General features: G+C 37.5%; 1 protein-coding gene across 2 annotated transcripts in view; it reads right to left on the bottom strand.

Moving 5' to 3' along the window:
* The window catches only part of PCMTD1 (protein-L-isoaspartate (D-aspartate) O-methyltransferase domain containing 1), an 81,117-nt gene extending 65,994 nt beyond the window's left edge, over positions 1 to 15,123 (bottom strand). For both annotated transcript variants that reach the window (XM_045186076.3, XM_024578360.4), the window contains exon 1: positions 14,896 to 15,123. The gene's annotated coding sequence lies outside the window, so the exon portion shown is untranslated. The remainder of the gene's footprint in view (positions 1 to 14,895) is intronic.
* Between the last annotated feature and the right edge of the window lie 5,318 nt (positions 15,124 to 20,441).

Consider the following 20,441-nt stretch of genomic DNA (forward strand, 5'->3'; position numbering starts at 1 on the left):
GCACTTTAATGTCTGTGAAAAGCCAGTTAGAAAAATAACACAATTCTAAAGGAAAAAAAAAAAACTGGAATCACCTGGTTGACCCTGCCATCCAAAAGGCATAACCACTGGCTCAAGGTCATACTGACATAATTCAAGGCTCCAGTGTCTTGGTTATGTTTCTTTCCAATACATTATAAAAGTTCAAAAAGTGACCCTTTCTGAGATAAAATGACTGTCTGCTGTTTTTAAAACAACAAAATCATTATATTGTTAAAATAAAACAGGGAAGAGTAAAGTATCTCCTAAAATTATAGATAGGGCCACTAACCTCAGTCAGGGTATTAAAAAGCAATGCTCAAATATTTGGGCCAGGGACTATGACTTCATTTTGACTAACTGTGAGAGAATACAAGAGGCAAGCAAGAAATGGCTGACTGGAAACAAAACACAAAAGTAGGAACTAGCCTCTAAGTCAAAAGGAGTCTATCTTTTCATCTAGAAAAAAGTTTCTGAATGACAAAGGGAGCAAAACCAATGGAGATGTTTTAAGAAAAGCACACAGCAGCAGTATGTTGCACTGATTCCACCAGAGATTAACTACAAATCAGAAATATTCTACTTCCAGTGAGTAAAACAGTGGTTACCAGGGAATGGGGGTGGGGGAAATGAGGTTCACTTTGTTTAAGTGTACAAACCTGCAACAAGTAGTAAATAAACTACAGAGCTCTGATGTACACTATAATGAATATAGGCAATATTGTATTATAACTATTTAGTAAGTATCATTACAAAGGCAAATGTTACAATGTATAAATGTATCCAAGTAATGCATTATAGGCCTTAAATTTACACAATGTTATAGGTCACATTTATTCAATGAAAAAAAAAATCTTCTTCCTGTATCAATCCAACTGACCGGTAAATGTTCCACCAGTGTGAATAGATGGTGCCAGAGAGATGTTGCAGGAGTAAAAGGGCTTTGATTCCTAGTGGGCTGCAATGCTTGGCAGGTTGCTACAGATCACAGGGGTTCCCCAGCACCAGGCTCCCACAGCGCCCTCCCTTGGGCAGTTTGTGGAAGACAGCCTGCAGTGAAACCTCTGTGAACATCATTCCCTGGTACCAGAGAGAGCAGATTTCTGGGGAATTTCATCAAGGAGGCACCACAGCAACTTCACAGCCATGCAATGAGCCACACACCCTCTCAACAAGGTCTGGATCTCAGCCCTGGATGGGCCTCTTCCTTGGGTGCTCACTTATAGAGCTAGAGGTAGTGGCTGCTCCTTACATCTATTTCTATACTCTTTAGAGATCTCTTTACTTAGTAGCCAATACTATTTTTGTTAATTCTGTAAACTTTCCCTGTTCAAATTACTGTGTGATTTCTCTTTCCTGTTTGGACTAGATTGATACAATCCAAAACACTAAAAAAGACTATCCTCACATCAATTGGGGATTGAAGGACAAGCAGTTAGGCAACAAAATGGAGGACATAAAGAGGGTTGAGACATATGAAAAGATGCTCAGTATCATTAGCTATCAGAGAGATGCAAATTAAAACCACAATGAGATACCACCTCACACGGGTCAGAATGGCCATCATAAACAAATCAACAAACAACAACGGATGGATAGGTTGTGGAGAAAAAGGAACCTTAGTGCACTGTTAGTGGAATTGTAGACTGGTGCAACCATTATAGAAAACAGTATGGAATTTCCTCAGAAAACTAAAACTGGAACTGCCTTTTGACCCGGCAATTCCACTGCTAGGATTATATCCTAAGAACCCTGAAACACCAATCCAAAAGAACCTATGCACTCAAATGTTCATAGCAGCACAATTTACAATAGCCAAGTGCTGGAAGCAACCTAGTGGATCAGCAAACGAGTGGATCAAAAAACTATGGTACATTTACACAATGGAATAGTGCACAGCAGAAAGGAGCTCCTACCCTTTGCAACAGCATGGATGAAACTGGAAAGAGTTATGCTAAGTGAAATAAGCCAGATGATAAAAGACAAATACCAAATGATCTCACCTTTAACAGGAACCTAATCAACAAGACAAGCAAGCAAAATATAACCAAAGACACTGAAATTGAGAACAGGCTGACAGTGGCCAGAGGGGAGAGGGGAGGGAATTTCAGGGGAAAAGGGTGAAGGGTATATAGGAGGAACAATTATAAAGGACTCATGGACAATAATAGGGGATGGGGGATGGAAACAGGAGGGAGGTGGGGAGGGCTGAGGGGTTGGGCTGGGGTGGGGGGCAAAGGGAGAAAACTGTACTTGAAAAACAATAAAAAAATTAAATTAAAAAAAATGAACTGAGAATACAATGATCCTGATACTTTGCCAGCCAAAATATTCACAATACCTTGGATATGACTTAGCCTGCTATGTCCTGCAAACACGCACCCCTCCTGTATTTTTAACTTCTAAGTATTTGGGTTTATTTCATCTCAGTTTCTCAGCAAAATGTTAAATACTTGTCACTAGCTTCTCTGTTATGAAAACTGTCCATCCTGATCAGAGGAAAAGTGGATAGCTAATACTGACTAAGTACTGATGGTAGCAGTTGCCAAGTGGCCATTTAAGTTCCTGCTCAGGAAATCCATCACAGCCAAACTTTCAGACAGAAGGATGCTTTAGTGGCCTCATCTACTGGAAGTCAGCTTAAACATGCGCTTGCTAACTGAAGCACATGATCTTTCTGGTGCCTCCTTTCCCCCTCTATGATTATTAGCAAGCCTGAAAAAGAACAAAATAAAACCACTGAAAAACAAGTTAAATTTGATGTAGGCATGGTAGGCAGGCTAAAAATAGAACCCTACGTTATCAAGGAACACAGAAACAGCAAATTCTTTAAACAAATGCCAGAAATAAGCAATAGTAAAGGTTACTTTTTCTTGTTAGTGGAATCTCAAATTGAAAGAAAAAAAAGACCATCAAAAAACATTTATTGGAATAAAGCAGTTCCAGCACTGTCAGAACATAAAGGAAAAACTAAATATATACACAAGCAATAAAGAATTCAATAAACTTGTTATACCACTCCTTTAGAAAACAATTCTGGAAAAAAGCAACAGTAAATGACAGACTTCATTACTGTACTAAGAATGAAATATACTGAACACCAAAGAAGAGTGGTAATTACCAGAAAGACAGCCTTATGTTTCTATAAGGCATTTGTTTTATTTTAATGTGGGTTGGAGGGGGAGGAATATGTGTTTTGCAGAAACAAAAATACTTTCAAAGATAGCACTTTTTGGTAATTTGTTTGATCCACTACTTAAACTATAATTTCTCCAAATATTTTTGTAAAAGATTTTATTTATTTTTAGAGAATGGGGGAGGGAGGGTGAAAGAGAGGGAAAGAAATATCAATGTGTGTGGTTGACACTCAAGTGCCTCTCCTTACTGGGGACCTGGTCTGCAACCCAGGCATGTGCCCTTGACTGGGAATCAAACCGGTGACCCTTTGGTTCATAGGCCAGTACTCAATCCACTGAGTCACACCAGCCAGGGCCTTTTTTGTGTGTGTTTGTTTTATAGCTGGTGAGTCTAGAGTGGAAATTCATTTCTGAATTTCCTTTGTTCTCAGGAACAAAGGTTATATACAACTTCTTCAAGTGCATGATTTTCTCCCCAAAGACTCCATGTAGCAAATGCACAAGGACCTCAACAACTTCCCTTTGCCAGAAAAGCAACTTAAATAGCTCTTAATTTTGTCCCTGCTTTCCTGTTGGGAACCGCTCTGCCTGGTTTCAGAAGCTGTAAACCCCCATGGCTAAGGCTGAGTCACAGACCTTGGGACCATAAGCCACTAAGGAGACAAAGCTTATCTCCCTGGCAGAGGCCCCACCTCTGCCCCCTTTTACTTCACCCTGCTTGGCCCCAGGCAGATGACTGGTTAGCCAATGACAGGTAAGATTCCTCAAGGGAGGGACAACCTAAGACAGGCATGGTCACAAAGAGGCCCTCAGGGAAGGACTTGTGGGCTATAGAAAAAGGGAGTGATGGCCCCTGGGCGTTCACATAGCCTGAGTCCTCATTCTGTCTGCAAGAAGTCTCCTAATCTCTTGGCTGCCTGACTTCCCCTGCCTGACTTAAGCCTGAAACAATGACAGAGGGAGGTGCAGTCCTGTGCTGGAAAGGGCAGATTCCCCAGGGGCCATCAGGCCTAAGAAAGAATACATAAAACCCTGTGAAACCTGCTTTGCTAAGAATGTCCTCAGTTTTCTGATAAGGGTCACAGCAAGAAATGAGTTTGTTTCCCAAAGTTTTATAGCCCTTTAGCTAACTGACCCTGACTCAGAATAAGCCCTCAGAGTTCTCTGAATGTTATCTATTGTTTGATCCTCACTGCCTGACAATGATTGATGAGCTTTACCTGTATTCCTGTGCAAATTGAACCCAATAAAAGCCCATGGAGGAAAAGGCTGTTGGCCCTTCTCCTTGGAGAGATTGGCCACCTTTCCTCCCCAAGCAGATCATGTCTTGGTAGACTTATTCTCATCCGTGGCAGATGGGGGACTCTGCAGGCAAAGCTCCCCCACACTTTCCTCCAACAAATTACCTCAGGGACTTTAGGGCAGGTCTGTATTTCTCCTTTCTCCTGTTCTGATTCAAAATCATCCCCCTTTAGTATAAAATTTCCAGAGCATTTAGTAAGCTTCCAGATTAATTTCACAGGGGAGGAGGTTCCCAATACCACTTCAAATTTAGTATATCTGAAACCAAAACCTTTTACATAGCCCCCCACTTTTCAAATTAGCTACTCTCTACAATTATTTCCCTTCCTCTCAGTGAAAAATCCCATTTTGTCACTATCCTTATCAATTTTAGCTAGTTCATTATAACAAACTTCATGATGGTGTTCATATCTGTGGTTCTCCCAATTTCAATAGCATCCTTTATACCACAGGTGGCAAACTCAAGGCCCACGGGCTGAATCCAGCCCTCCACCTTCTTTTATGCATCCTGGCACCCTGTTTCTACCCGGTGGCAGTGCCGAGCTCTCGCTTAACTATTAAGGAGTAGTTACATTTATACAGTCCTAAAATTACATTCAGCCCTTTGAAGGCAACTGAGAGGATGATATGGCCCCTGGTGAAAATGAGTATAACACCCCTGCTTTATACCATTTGGATTCATCTGCCCACTACACCACTTTTATTATGAAAGAAGAAACCTCCAAAATTTAGAGATACCTTGAAGATGCTGCAAAAAAGGAGAGGAAATTCTACCTGGCAGGGTTCAAGGCCACCCCTTTTTAAACACAATCTCACTAATTTTATCAATTTTGTAAATGTCACCTTAATATTATTTTGTTGGGTAAAATGGTCACAATACACTTATCTGTATTAGTTTTCTATCATTGCCATAATAAATTAATACAATTATTAATGGCTCAAAACCACAGAAGTTTATAATAATAGATTTCTGAAGATCAGAAGTCTGACACAGGTCTCACTAGGCTAAGATTAAGGTATAGACAGGTCTGAGTTCCTTTCTGGAGGCTGGGGTGGGGGTTGTTCTCTTGCATTTTGGAGTATCTACTGTCCATCTTTCTTTGGCTCATGACCCCTTCCATCATTTTCAAAGCCAGCAACATCCAGCTGAGTTCTCCTTCCACTTTTAAGGAAAGTTGTGATTATACTTAGCTCATCAGGATAATGCAGGAGGCTTCCTATCTTAAAGTCAGCTGATTAGCAACCTTAATTTCCTCCTGCCATATAAGGCAAAATATTCACAGGTTCCAGAAATTAAAACATAAACATCTTTGGGTGAGGCATTATTTGTCTACTACACTAGCCACACTCTATTCCCCAGTAGAATGCTGCTCCATGGGGAATCAAACAAATCCAAATTAAATGTGTTAATTTGTGGCCCAAATCAATCCCACCTCTCCTATTTCTCACCCAAGATAGAGTAAAGAAGTAGGAGATCACAATGACCTAAATATAAACATCAAGGTTAAAAATACTTAGGGCTCAGTCCTGCTTAATTCCTGACCTTACTTTTAGGGTGGTAGAAAGCTACTACAGTGAGCTACAGAAAGCTACACTGAGTTTATTCTCAGTGTTTACAAAATTCAATTCAGCATCAGTAAAACTCTGTACATGATAGTCCAGACCTTTTCTTATTTTGATATTTGTAGCAGATTCAAAATTGTCCAAACTTTAATGGAGTATGATTCCAGGATGGCCTCAAGAGTCTATTTTAAAAATAGACTACCCTGCAGGTAAATGCTTTTCACGTATCACTAAAAATGAATGGAAAGACACACTAGCCAGAAGATATGAAGAACTTAGGAGCAGGATTTGATTTGAATAATGCTCTACACAAGAGATGATACTAACAGATATGAAAGAAAGCAAGCAGACACTGGACTTTATTAATAAACTTTGAGCTAAGTGAGAAAAGGCCAAGAATAAAACATATTATGGAGGTTAGAACTGGCCCTTAACAGTAACCATTAACCTTACCAATGGCCATTAGCCTTACTATCAACCATACCTCAGCTTTAAGAATCAAATGAAATAATGTACATATTCAAGTTTAGTAAAATGTTGTTTATCTAGCACTATAAAGAGTAAAAACAATGTTACAGATATCCAAACACAGATCTCTGTTTCTAAGGTTAAAAGCAAATTAATGAAAGTCTTTCTATAGTGTAACAGTTCTAGTCTTAGATAATACCCAGTATAATTCAACCATTTCCTCGTGGCTCCAAATCATTATGAGGAACATTAGTGATAATGGTGTGTCAGGAGCATGTCAGAGTCCATGGCTACAGTATAAATCCTCCACAGTTTAGAATTTTGTCTCTCCCTTTCAACACAATAATTTCTCATTTCTTATTGGGTGACCACATGATTCGAATCCAGTTTAACTAACATACAAGTATGTTGGGCCTAATGTACTTCCACAGCCTGTCCTTGACTATATCACAACCACTGTCCTTGCTATAGTATTTTTTTTTTCTCCTGTTTCTCCCTGTCTACAATATTGATGGCGAGATTGTATTAGGCCCCTCACTCTCTGCCAAGTGTTGACTCACAAAATAATATTACCTTTATTATTAGTGCAACTATCATCTGTTGAGTACTTACTGCACATAAATCTCTGGCCTGTTTTAAATACATTAATTGAATCTTAACAAAATTCGAATAGTATTATTTACAAGGATGGGAAATTAAGGAAAGAGATTAAATAACTTGCTTAGGAGGCAGAACTAGGGTTCCGTTCTGGGCCTATCTCACACCAAACCCTGTGTCCTTAAACACTATAAATCATTTTACAGATAAGAAAGCTGATTTAGGAAATGGATGTAACTTTGAGTCTTAGTTCATGCATCTATAAAATAGAAATAATGATATTTACCTGCCTCTTTGACAAGATTGTGAAGATTAAATGGCAAGTTATATGAAAATGTTGAAGCAACTAAATGTATTAGTATCTCATATTACACAATTCCAGGAAGCACCATTTACACAAACAGTGTGAGTTTTCCTGCAGCAGTACAGGGAATGCCAATTACACTGTATTCTATGTGAACAGTGCCTTCCAGAGCTGTGCACTGCAGCTGTCCGTATACACGTGTATATATGTGGGAGTACATCCATATATATATATACACGCATACATATAATTATTAGTGTGAACTGCATTTATTTTCTTATCAAGATAAAATAAAACCAGGGATTATTAAAATAGTGATAATTGAACAGGTGCTTAACAAGAAGAAAAAGAAAGCTTACATAGTTTTTTTGTTTTTTTGGCCATAAACAACCACAAGTCCACAGTGATCTCCCTCCCTTTTCTTTAGAACCAAATCAATTTCATGAATGGTTACAATACATATTTATATAAATCAATGTAGAAAAACCTAAAAACCTTTCTTTTTCCATTTCTAATTTCTGTGGTTCATAAATGAAGGATTCAACTCATTCTATTTGCAGAAAAAAAAGTCAAGTCCATTAAAATGGTTTAGAACCACTTAAAGTACTTCTTTTAGGAAGAAATTTACGATACATATTAAGTCACTACAGACCACTGCCAGATAGTAAAAGTAAAATTATAATGACTACCATCATGCGTTCCAAGATTTGCTCTTATATTTGAGTATCAAGGTGACCAAGAATTTAAAAATCCACTCTGGTCATTGAAAGACTATGATAAAACACAAGAACAGAGTAGCAGAACTTACAGGAGTCACAGGGGTAAAATAAACCATCTTTCTAAATACTGTTAACCAAAAGTTGATTTGTGTTTATTTGTTAGGCTATGGCATTTCTAAACATTTCTAACAAACTTAATTTAAGGTCAATATTTTAAAGATGGACTACAAAAATACAATGATACATAATCAGGAACAAAAGCTCTGACCTATTAACCCAGGAGCAAGGAGTGATGCCCTATCTGATCCATGCACCAACATACTTGTAGCTCCCATCACCACCAGCTCAACCACCAACCACCTGGCTGTACATGTGCACAAGCCACCTGACACACTAGACAGAGGCCCTACCATAGCCTTGGTTACCTAGCAAAGTATCCAGGTCAGAGAAAACGGAAGCACTCACATTTACCATGCCTCTATCACCAAATCCATTTGCCTTACATGGCAATAGGATTTATATAGCTAGCCTTTTCTAGCAGGTGTTCTCATTAACACAGAAGCCTGTCAGAACTAACCAGAGGATATACTGGGTTGGCCAATAACTGTCACTTTTTTGCTGTACAATGGCTCCAGTAGTGCTTGGTTGCCTTTAACTTTATTGGAAACAATTTCATTAGACTGTATTGTGCCAGCTGTCATATTAGCATGCATTTAAAAAAAGAAACATCAAAATTGGTGAAGTTTTGTGCAGTCATTTTAACATTAAAGATGGAGGAAAATACTACAGCATTTTCAGCGTATTATGCCTTATTATTTCAAGAAAGGTAAAAACACAACTGAAACAAAAAAAATTGTGCAGTGTATGGAGAAGGTGCTATGATTGATCGAACACGTCAAAAATGGTTTGCAAAGTTTGGTACTACTGACATTCTGGACAAATAATTCTTCACTGTGGGACTGCCTTATGCATTGGAAGATGTTTAGCAGCACCCCTGGCCTCTACCCACTAGAAGCCAATAGTAGGAAATAGCTGACATACTCAAAAATACCCAAATCAATAAAGTTATTGGTGAAAATGAAACATTTGTCTTATTTTATGGAAAAAATATAATGGACATTTTGCCTAACCCAATACCATCCCTTGGTGATAACATTCCTGATATTGTTTCTTCTTTATCCATATTTTCTAGTCTTTCTACAACAAATTTATACTTCTATTATATGTGGAAAGAAGCAAAAACAAATAACCTTTTACTTATTATTTCTACAGTGACTAGTAAAGTCTGTATAAATGACCAAAAGTGAATCATAGGTGTTCAGAAACGAGTCAGTACCAATAAGCCAGTGTAAGAAAATACCTACACTACATGCACCTAAGCAGCATATACAGTGTCACCATAAAAAGAAATGACATGGCTATCAGATATCTAAAAACTATGTTTTGATGCCTATCAAAAAAAACCATTCAAATCCCATATAAAGGACTGACTTCAAAAATGACAAAGATAATACATCACTACAGAACTACTTTTAAAAAAACATAGCTTGGGAAATCTGAAATGACTTGCTAAGAGTAACCTGATAGACCAGGTCCAGAACCTAAGCAGTTGTTACATTTTACACATTATTCTGATTGGAGCACCCTGGTCTGAAGAAATCAAAGAGCATTCACTATCTCATCACCTACTCACTTAGTGCATAAAATTCTTTTATCACCTTTACCATATATTATTTCTGTTCATGTATAAAAGTCTGAAAGGACATCATTAAAAAACCATTAACCAAGAAACCCATGAGGAGCAGATGTGGACGGGGGAGGTTTGCCAGAGGAAGAATTTGCTTAGTTTCATTTATTTCATAGTTTAATCTTATCTTTGAACATATACTATAAAAATTAATTAACAGAAAATATATTACATTGTAGGTCATGACATTTTCTTCTAGGTGATACTTAACGGATCTTAGTTCCTCCCCTGAACAGATTTCCTAGATTAATTATTCTATTATATTATAGACTACAGTCCCAGAGATCAATTTCCAGATAGCTAGTATCCCTTCTAAGCACAGAACTTCTAAACACGTGCAGGGCTGACCCTTGCCTGGAGCAGATGACTTAGTCACAGGAGAGGCTACCAACCACATGGCCATCCCCCTACTCCTCCAATTCAATTGCCAACTATGAATTCTAGCAAGCATCTTCCATTCTTCTCTTTGTTCACTTTCCATTAATCATCAGGCCAGAAAAGGAATTCATTTCATTCCTCACCAAGAAATATCCATTTCCACTTTCAAACTTTATTTTCCTCTACAAGGAAAGATCTACTTTTTATTTCTCTTCATAGTGTTGCCTTGATGGATATAATTGTAAAAAAAAAAAAAAAAAAGGAAACAATCTAAATGACCACCAACAGAGAATATGGTTAAGTATATTATATACAGCAGATATATAATATATAAGTAATATATATAGCTGATACTTTGAGGCTACAAAATTTTTTTAAAAATGAAGTTCTTTATCTCAAATGGAATATTAGAGACACAGTGAGTGACAAATGCAAATGAAAAACTGTTTGCAGTGTCCCTCAACTTTACATAAGTGTAAAAAGGATATTTATTCATATTTACTTGTACACAAATAAATAGTTTCTTTTCTACCACTCCAGAGATGAATGGCTACATACCAGTGAGGAAAGTGGGAGACTAAGGAGGAGACATTTTTCAGTTTATAAAACTTTTTGTACCACTTTAACCTCATTACCTGTTTTTAAAATATTACCAATTTTAAAAAATCAATGACTTATTTTAAACTTGCTTAAAACTTTTATATTCAGAAGTATGTGATTACTTTAACACTTTATAAAGTTAAGAGCAAATAGACAAATTCATTAGCTTAAGAGCCGGTCTCACTCCTTTATAGACATGCATTTAACATTACAAAAAGAAACCCCCAGTCTCCCTCATGACCAAGATATCCTACATTCCTAATTCCTAACAGCAAGTATTACATTTTTATTTAATAAAGCAAGAATTATTGAGTGGCTAAACTGTAATAGAATACAAGCCGCAAAGGCAGATGTAAGAGAAATATATTAATTGTAGCCGCTGTAGGGTAACCATTAACTTTTATAGATTCATGTAAGTCCAAAATTTCACATGAATCTCTAGGAAGCAGAGTTACATATAATCTGTGTGAGGGCATTCTGAGTGACCATATAGTTGGAGCTTCCTGATATCACCAAAAATAAAATGACACTGCAGTATAGGCATACTTTTATTATTTCATGTCCATATAAGCACAGAAGAAACTGTAAGACCAGAGAGCTTATGACAATACTATGGTTCATACAAAAATATGTCTAAACAGCATGGAAAAGAATTCAATGTCAACCCATTCATTTTAAGAATTTTCATATATAATAACTCAAGACATGCATATAGAAAAAAACTGAATTTTAAATAAACTTATCATAATTATTTAGTAATCATTCTCAAAATAAAGAACTCATCTGATAATCTACCACAAAAAAATCTGATTTTGTTGCATATATACACAATTAAAAACGCCAACAAACAATTGTGTGTGTCATCTAGCAACTAAAATCAACTACTTAAATGCCATTAAAGGGGCAGTTGACCAGTGATTGTTTTCATATTTGTTCATGTATATTTCCTGAGCATCCACAGGGAAATACAAGAACAGTAAGACATGGTTTCTGTTTTCAAGCATTTTATAATTCAATGACTACTGTTAGAGCTCTCAAAAACAAATTCATAGTAGAAAGATATCAAGAGGTTAAACTACACGAGGGGAGACAGAGAAGAGGGAGCTCTAAGAAAATATGGTATAGAAGCTAGCTTTTTACATGTGTAAACTTAAGTTTGAATAAAATAAGAAATTTGAAAAGGACTGCTGGGGACAAATTATGCTGTTTTAAACAAGGACTTTATTCCACAGTAGATCTGAAGCTACTCAGTGGAAGTACAATGGTCAAGAACACAGTTGGAAGTTAAGACATGCTTGGTATTCACTTGCCATTTCTACCTACTTAGCAATGCCTTTAGGCTCATGAAGTCTTAATTCTTCCAGGTAAAGTGGGATAACAGTATCTACGACATCAAATTATTATGAGGACCAATTGAGAACAAAGCATTCAGGACAATGGCTGTCATAAGAAACAATTAGTGTTTGCAGTTGTTCTGTTTTGTTGGTTTCTGTTTGGCAGGGAAAACATAATCAAAGTTGTATTTAGAACAATTAATTTGATAACAGTATGTGTGATGAATAGCAAAACCTAGAAATTAGGGATGTCTCTTGTTAATGGCAATTGAGGCAAAGGGATTAAAAGTACTTAGTTGACGGGAAAATGGAGAAGAGGAAGGAGAATCAGGTACCACAATAAAATAAATGACAAAAAAACTATTTCTGAGAAAAGGGGAGAGTGGAAAAGTAAATACCATCTTTGATTTTGAGCCTAAGAAAATATTTAAGGTCATTAATATAAACAAGGAAATGAGGGAAAAATTATTAAATTTGCAAAGTAAACAGCTTAATTTTGAATCTATTGATTCAGGATAACAAAATGAAGGCCTCTTAAAGAGTTTATCAAAGAGACTAACAACAAAAGGCAATTCTAAAGCAGAGTGACTAAAAGTAACACAATCCTCCAACTTCTTGGTTAATGGCATCAGCTCAAGGAATTTAATATTTTAGTAATACACCACCAGCACCCTCATCTAAAAGGATCATTTGAGTTTCACACTACCCTTTGGATTCTTTTTCAATGTGTACGATTATATTCATGTCTCTATTTAGTAAGGAACATTTCCAACCAAAGACAAGTAAGAAACTTTCTAAGGCAGTCTTCATTAATGGGAAACAGCATGGCAGAGCAGTATACAGGATTAAGTATGCCTCAATCTAGTGCAGTCACCACCACTAAAAGGGCAAAGGGATCTTGAGCAGTTTAATCTCTCATAGCCTCAGTTTATTAATCTGTAGAATAGGGAGAATATCCCCTACGATGTTGTGAAAACATGTAAGGAAACGCATATTACCAATAACCATAACTAAAATGCCATGGATGTTTTTGATTCCTTTTAAAAACAGTTCCCCAAATAATGAAATACTACACAAATGAGCCTAAGAGTTCAGGCCATACATGTTTAGAACAAGACTGTTCTTTGTGATTATCTCACTCAATTCTATGTTTTCCCTGGAAACTAGTACCAAGATGAACACACAGTACGTTTTTAATAAATACAATTTGGTGATTAAATCAACAAAGGACCTCCAGCTGTTTTGCATGGAGAAATACAAAATGTAAAAGGGAGTTCCTGGCTTTCTGTTTATTTAATAGTAAGCAGTGTAGTTATCATTCTTCCATTTATGGCTTACTCCCTGAGATTTACTATGAAAATATTTAATCCCTGGCTGTTTTCTGCGTTTCTTTTTAACCTGCCTGAAATAACAAACTTCTCTGGCCTTCCACTTTATGTCTTCTTCACAAATGAGACAGTTCATGTTTAAGGAATTCAATGTTTTCAACTGGCCATGAGACTTAAATTGATTTTGAAAAAATACTTAAAAACAAAAGGTAAACTATTTTAGTAACCTGCTTGACAAAGTCATCCAAGCCTCATATAAACTACCACTAAGCTCTGTGGCAACATATTACTCAACTTGCCTAATATGTACAATAAGTATCCCCATCTGGCCTTAGACATTCTGAAAGTTTTACCACATTATGTTTCAAAATACTGGTTTGTAGCCCTCTTCCAAAACTACTTAAAAGCTAAAATGTTACAGAAGAATTGGAGACAATGTTCAGCAATAAAAAAATATATACTTATGTAGCTTTTCAAAAGAACGAAGTTACGTAATAAAATGGAAGAATATCTGCGAATACTGTTGGCTAATAAAAACCACATACTATACATGTTCTCAATTTTGCTTTTAAAACATTATATGCACAGAAAAATCCTGAATGGCTAAACAGTATACTTGAAGACTGGGTAGTAAAAGGTGGAAGCGATGTCTTCATTGTTTGGCTGCTTGACTTTTTTCTTAAAACACACACACACACACACACAGAACTTCTGTAACTTAAAAAAATAATAATAATTGGGCGAAAATAAATATTGGTAAAACCACACTTTCTCCTCTGTATCCAAATTCTTCTAATTTGTAAGTTTTTAAATATAGTTATGATTTCTTAACTTTAAAACAAGGACATACAAGAACAATACTGCAAGTTAAAATATATATTAGACTTGCAAAATTACTCCCTCTGGCTTTTCTACTCACGGATCCTCTCTACGCCGGCGTTTGAAATACCCTAAGGACCAGCGCCACACTTAAACAGTAGCAAACGCTCTAGCAAACAAACAAAACAGAAAGTAAGAAAACGCCGGCGCCTGCTCTAAATCCCTTCCCAGCCCCAGCCCCCAAGGCTTCCCCGAGCCTACGGAGGTTGGACTCTCTTCCTTCAAAATCAAAACAACAGTAAGTCACAGGGTGGATCTGAAAGGCCCTAAAGGGCCCGCGGGTGTGTGAGAACCGCAGCAACGCGGAGCCTGCGTCCCGAAGCGAGTCAGCGCTGCAGGACCGTCCCACCCCCCTGACCACCCAGCCCCTTCGAACCCCAAGACTCCCTCGACACTACTACCCCCTCAACTCTCCGGCCGCCGAACTCCCGACCTCCCTCCAACACCCCGCAGTCCACTCCACCGGAGCACTCCAGACGTGCCAACCCGCAGGATCCCGAGCCCACGGGCAGCGATGTTACCTGTCCAGTGCCGGCCCGCACGGCCCGCCGCAGCAGAGCGTAGGGTCAGCCACTAGGACTTAGGGAGCTCCGCGGCAGCGAACCGCCTCCACCGCCACAACACGGCCGCGGACGCCGCCGCCGTGTTGAGGGGCGGCGCCGGGATATGGAGCAGAGGAAGCCCGACACACAAGAACTGAGGAGCCGTCCAACAGCTGGGCATGCGCGAAGAAACGCGGCCGCTCTGGCCGCTCGGCGAGGACACCGAAGTCAACAAGGCCTGGGGACGCCCCATTCCGGCTCCGCCCCCTCTGGGATAGCTCCGCCCACAGCACCAAACAACGCGAGGTCTACACGGAGGCCGTTGGGACAGACCCGTGAGAGCAGGGGCGTAGGCTTCTGGTCCCCTTCCGGGAGTTTGTGAGCTCCCTGCAGTGTAGCCCGCCAGCACCCGGGTTGGCGGAGCGAGAGTTGGCCATAGAGTCTTTCTCCTGGAGGGGTCATTTTTGCTGCGCTCCGGAACGCGGTCTCTCAGCGGTCTCTCAGTGTTGGAGCATCTTCGAGGGTCCTTTCCCAGGGATTAACTCTGTGGAGGCATTTGTGGAGACTGCTCACCAATTTACGTGAAGAGCCAAGGATTTTTCTCAAAATTGTATCTTGAGCGATTTTCTCCACCAACAGTTAATGCTTTCGCTGCCAGGGCCCGCACGTTTCCTTGCGTGGCCTTAGCGTTTTCGCCGCCTTCCTGAATATCTGCTCGCAGAGCCCACGTTCTCGGCCTAACCCGGGATTTGGGCTTCTTGGTTCCACGGCAAACGTGTGTTCATTCAACACATTGAGCACTTATGACCGGTGACGGCGGTGTACCAAGCCAGTTTCTCTTGGCTTGAGTAAACAGCTCATAGACCAGAAGGAACGGTTTTTGAGGAACAGGGATAGAAAATTGAGAAGAGGGAAAGAGACAGCGGGTCAGGAGAGCTGGGAAAATGTCGCCCTGGTGAACCTAGTCAGTCAGCAAGCTGTTCATACATTTAAGAGTGAGTGGTAATATACATAAAAGGCAGTGTGTAATTTTTGTGCCAGTGTTCTGGGGGTTTTCTATTCACTAACATTTCTGTGTGTGTCTCTCCAGCCACTGGTAGGGTTGCATTACTTGAATTCAATTCAGTTTCGATTTTCAGATGTGTTAGCAGTGATCGTAGGTTACCTGAGCTTATAGGTTACAAAAGGTAAATTAGAATTGGTTACAACATCCTTGAAGCCCAGGTTAGTTTCCCGTCATAGTTAATTATGTGCAAGTGTTTAATATATTCATGAAAGTACATGCAAGCAATGTCAAAGCTGAAATCACGAAATAACTTGCAAACGACAAAACTGCTGCTAAGGTGGAGTGCCGTTCAACTCAAGAACTTTATTTGAGTTTAAAACAGAGATGCATGTTAAGTGGACGTTTAGCTGTTAACTGCAAAATCTCTATTCGTCTGCCTTCTGGATTGGAGCCGGTGGTCATGGATTCTTTGGCTCCCTGCCTGGTCCCAGACACTCCTAACTGTTATGGGGTCATATAACAATTTTACAGGACTAGCTTTCAATTATTCCAAGCAGATATTTTAGCATATGAAAATATCTTACCATAAGCAAAATAAGAAGGAATGTTTAAGTGAGGAAAATTGCTAAAATTAAACAACTGCTACAGCCTTTTTTGTTTTCTTCATTAATGTCTTTTTTTCTTCCACTCTGCTATAGGAATTTTTCAGAGTTCTGGGGCTTTTTTTCCTCTTCTCCCTCTGCATTAAAGTTGACCACAGGTCATTTTTTATAAGGTTCTTTTAATAAGTACTTTGTTAATAAACAGGACCAAGTGCTATTCTTGGTAAATAGTTGAACAGCAAAAATGCCATTAACTGTATATCTTCCTGAGCCACACACACCTCATGGTACCACTCCATCTCCAACTTCAGACCATTTATGATTATGCCTCTATTTAGCATCTTCCATGTATAATTTACATGTGTCGAGTGTGTATCTCTTACTCATTTATAATCCACAAAGTCTGGACATGTGTTCGCTGTTGTTCTCCAATGCCTAGTACAGTGCTACAATGTTGGTACTCTGCATTTGTTGAGTGAAAATTATTCCATTATCTAGAATTTTTGAGAGATATAGTTAGACCTTAATTTAGATAGCCCACAGACAATTTACTCCTAGAGTTCTCAGTTCATTGTTGCAGCAAGTCTGGTCCTTGCCACAGCAATAATACAACTTGCTGTAATAACTTACTTCTTTATTACCATATTTCTTCAATTTTAATATTAAGCAGAAAACACATAAAGTGAAAACTTGGTGAATACAGAATACTGTGTAGGCAGGAGCCTTGACTTATGGAAATGCTCTGTTATGTGAATGCATAAGTCAGTAATAAGTGCTGATTAAAGTAAATCAAATTCATAAAAACTACTGTCACCATCCTAGGATTTCACATTTCCCACAGGCATGATAGAGTTGTTGCATGTTTTCTTCAGCCTCAGCATTGGAGGTCTCCATGTATTGCCCAGATTAACCTTAGATTACCTATTTATAGTTATTTGCAAACAGGTGTGTTGCATAATAGGCCTTGGTATGGTTTATAGTGCCAAGACTGGTCTGTGAGGCCTGAAACAATTTCCTTATATCTTTCATTTGACCTGTGATGTCTGGGGAAAACCCAGAACTAAATCCTACTATATATGCAACTATTTTGTTCTGCAATTTATTTCCTTATACTATTGTCAGTACAGTTATAAGTCCATCATCTCCTGTCCTGCCTCCCAACAAACCAAATATGTCCTCTCTAAAAGAGAATTCATTTCACTCTACTTACTTTTCTCTGTTTGAAAAACAAAAATAACACATCAGCATTTCCTTATTGACTTTAAAAAACAAATTTAGTTTGTTGGGAATATGGTAATATTTTCTCGGGTAGGGCTAGAATTTGAAAATGAAAAAGAAATCTTAAGACCCTGCATTCCAGAGAAGTGGTATCTATGTAATTTAAAATTGAGAAAATATAAAACAGAGGTGACAGAGGTAACAGGGAATCTTCTGACTTACAACCTTTGTCTATAACCATAAGCACTTTTTATTACAAGACACCTCCTTGTATTGTGTTCCTCTATTACCAATTATAATTCACATATTGAGAACAGTTATAGTCAAAATTAAGGATTAAGAGCTCTATGACAACATTAAAGTATTTTTCCCCGAGAGAAAAGTGAAAAAACTTTGTTTAAACCAGCGATTCTCAACATGCTGCCTAGGACCAGAGGCATCAAACTTATTAAAGGGCAAATTCCTGAGGCTCCACCCCAAATTAACAAGTCCTCTGGGCAATACTGATGAACGCTAAAGTTTAAAAACCATTGGTTCAAACCATGAAATACACTTTTCAGTACATACATTTATTTTCCAAAATACATATAATTTATAGATATGACATGGGGTAGAAAATAGGCTTTGCTCAGGCCGAGTTGCTCAGTTGGTTGGAGTGTTGTCCTATGCACCAAAAGTTTGCAGGTTCAATTGCTGGTCAGGGCACATACCTAGGTTGTGGGTTTGATCCCTGGTCAGGGTGCTTGCGGAAGGCAACTGATTGTGTTTTCTTTCTCAATTGATGTCCCTCTCTCTTTGTGTCTGTCTGTCTGTCTGTCTCTCTCTCTCCCTATCTAAAATTAGTGAACACATCCTTGGGTGAAGATTTTTAAAAAAAGAAAGTAGGCTTCTTTTAGGGAAAATACCCCATTCCTGGTATTTCCAATGTCTATAATTGTCTCCTATCTAAAGACATTATACTCATTGTTTATGGATCTACCCCAATATTTATTCCTTTACAAGCCTTTCTCAATCTTTGATCCACAAAATGATATTGTTTTGTTGTCATTGTTCACAATCAAAGATGCTGTTTGTGATCATGGATGCAACCAAAAAGACTGCTCAAGCTTGAAATCATTTCCACATTGGAAAATTTCCCAGAATTATGCACTACTGCTGTTTTATTGGGCCTTAACCTTTAGCAATTGATCTTTATTTCTTCCCCTCTGGAACTACCCAGCCAGAATACCAAATTAATCAGTAGACTCTAGTAGTCAAAACTATTCTATATTTTCTTAAACTTCCTAATATGTTTTTTAAAAAACTATGACAATGTTTATATAAAGTTATTTTACAATAAAAATCTAAATATCAATGTGGAACATCAAAGTATTCAACTCTTATGAGACAACAAATGTACATGCACATAACTTGCTGTGTCCTACCACTTCCCTTCATGAAAAGTATTCATAACAAAATATTGAAAAACAGAAAAGTTGCTTTTAGCTTCTCATATTCAGTAAACACTAAAATTTAAGTAATAGAAGATTATATGTGCAATTAAAAATAACATTATACTTTCCCCAAATCATTGAACCTATTCTTTAAGTGGATATTTCTGAAATTCCTATACTATTTAATATTAAAAGTGAAACCCGTTGTTCTGACTATACCCAATTAGAAATGAATTTCAGTTAGAAATTTAATCTCTTTAATAATTTTAAACCATATTTATATGTTATATTGTTTTATTTATATAGGATTATATATTGTTTTATTTATTTATATAGGTCCTTCTTATTTTATCTGACATTATAAAAGAATCATAGACATTTAAATGACTGTTTTAAGCCTCATTTCTCACATTTTTAGGATTTACTTAAAAATAGCTTATTAAATAATAGACTACTGTTTCCTACATCAAATCTTTCTCTTTTCTGTTGTCTTAGCAGAAGTTATTATACTCAAAGAAAGCTATACAGATAGCCCCTTTCATTTCTTAGGCTGAGAAATCTTGAGGTTACTTATCCTGTTGCATTTGCCTAACACTATACTTGTATACTATTGCAGTGTTGGCCAAATAGTATTTAAAGTGCTCTGTAATACCCATTATATTAATAAGTAAGTTGATAGACACTTGTGTAAATAAGAGAAAGAAAGGCATGTCAGTCTTATTAAAGAGAAATTTTTATTTATAAAATAATTTGAAAGATTGGGTTGTTTAACATGTGTAATTATGTTTATATGTTTTTATGTCGGGAGTCTAAGAAGTTGATCAATTAGATAATTTATTGCTATATACATTTAAGTATATGAAATAACCATATGGAAGTGATAATATAATAATCATAATTGCTTCATCTTAAACAATGGAAATAATTGTATCTTTGCCTCCTTGTTTTCTTGCCCTAGGACCTTCACATATCAGCTATCGCCTCCCTTCCTAATAGATTAAAGGTACAATAAGTTAAAATCATTTTTCTATGAAGAATATTTATATCTTAGTTTCAAACTTTGCAAAACAGGCTGGCTTTATGGAACTCAAATATGATTATGCATTTTTTTCTATTCATTAAAGTAACAGTTTAAGGAGGGAATTACCCTAATTAGCTAACTATATATCATACGTACATATATTTTAAGCTACTAAAATAGTAGATGTAATGACAATGTTACTGTATTGAGAAAATTAGCATTTAAGATATCCTAGCAAGATATTC

Source organism: Desmodus rotundus, chromosome 8 (genome assembly GCF_022682495.2).
Source record: "Desmodus rotundus isolate HL8 chromosome 8, HLdesRot8A.1, whole genome shotgun sequence".
Classification (NCBI taxonomy): Eukaryota; Metazoa; Chordata; class Mammalia; order Chiroptera; family Phyllostomidae; genus Desmodus; species Desmodus rotundus.